This window comes from Anser brachyrhynchus (assembly GCF_964034855.1).
Source record: "Anser brachyrhynchus genome assembly, chromosome: 4".
NCBI lineage: Eukaryota > Metazoa > Chordata > Aves > Anseriformes > Anatidae > Anser > Anser brachyrhynchus.
In genome coordinates, this window is record NC_137698.1 from 8,818,604 (window position 1) to 8,820,131 (window position 1,528).

General features: G+C 42.5%; 1 protein-coding gene and 1 long non-coding RNA gene across 6 annotated transcripts in view; both read left to right on the forward strand.

The window, feature by feature from the left end:
* UNC5C (unc-5 netrin receptor C) overlaps positions 1-1,528 on the forward strand; it is a 250,298-nt gene that overhangs the window by 51,781 nt on the left and 196,989 nt on the right. The window lies entirely within an intron of this gene.
* Positions 1-1,528, forward strand: part of LOC308194771 — a 74,988-nt gene that overhangs the window by 26,498 nt on the left and 46,962 nt on the right. The gene's annotated exons all lie outside the window — the stretch shown is intronic.

The window sequence follows — 1,528 nt, forward strand, 5'->3', positions numbered from 1 at the left end:
GGTTTTGATTTCTGGCATATGGAACATTTTAGTTGCTCCCAATTGTTAACGTTGTGAATAATAAACCCACCTTTTAACTCCTAAAATAAAGTTTGACAGTGCGGTAAGTGACGTTCTGTTTGCAGAGAAGCAGAGAATACAAATTACCCTAAATCAGGTAATAGGAAGCTGATGTATGATGATTATGTTGTTTCATCACCCACTTTTCAGTAGGTTGTGCAGGATTGGTAATTCACTGCATGATCTCCCTTTTAAATCACTTTCTTAATAAACATGTAACAACACTATCCTGATGTAGGGCACAGCATGACTCCATGCTTAATCTATATTTTACAAACCAGAAATACACCACATGTAATGGAAAGGTTCATAATGTCAATGCTCGATTGTGATTATCAGGGAATTGCTCTCTGTAGAGTGTGGGGTTATATGGGGAGCTGGAGAGGAGGCTGGAGCAGGCTGGGAGTTAGGGTTTCTGCTGGTAAATACCATGTACCAAAGCCTAGAGTGAAGCCTAGATTAATGGTGAATGCTGGGCAGTTTGACAATCAGAACAAAGGTATTACTCGATGGTGACAATTCACCATCAGCTGGCTTTTCTGTTGCCCATCACTGCTCTGTAACTCTGGCGAGTGGCGGTTTGTCATGCATGCGACAACTTTGGATGAAAGAGCCATTGATTTGAATGTGATTCCCATGTTAAAGGTGCAAATGAAGAGGGCTTGGTCATGGTGCTGTTGCAGTATGATCAGCCAACTTTGCCCTTCTGACTGCTGGCATCTGTTTTGGGATTGCCACAACTTGTGCCTTGCTGTGTGGATCTGGGTGGTGGGGTTGAGCTGGAGAAGGTGAGCACCCAACTCTGCAGCAGTCCCCGTGGAGCAGAACCAGGCCAAAGTCTGCAGCTTGGTGAGGATTATCCTTGCCCGTTCATGGCTTTAAGGGACATCTGAGCAGCAAAAAGTGAAGCAGTTACGGGGGAAATCCTGCAGATCCACCTGGAGGATATTTGTTATGGTTCTGTATGGTTCCATATGGTTCCATCTCCACTCTCTCTGTGTGGCTCCACACCCCTCTCAGTTTTCATAAAAGTTGTGTAAGGCTTTGCCCCCACAGTTAAGACAAGTAGTTTATGAACTGTGTCCTTTCTCACTTGCTCCTCACAACAAGGGGCTCATTATAGCAAAACTCCCCCATTTGTCTTGAATACCCTATTAATTAACGAATGTCATCTGTTGCTAATGATGAAAAGTACTGATGGAGAGGCTTCACCATCACTTCCACATCTTCTAAATGGCTTATTAAAAGACCAGGGAGAGCTGTTTCAGGGTTAATAAAAGAAATTGTAGCTCTTGTAATTGATAGTAGCTCTTGTTCTTCTATCCAGTCAAAACTAATACCTTTCTTTTTCCTAAGGGGCGAGTGATCAAATGGTGACTTACCAAATCATAGGGAAATGAGATTATTTCAAGCTTTAAGATGACTGTAATCAGGAATAGACAATTTATTTTTTTCCTATTGGTGCAAG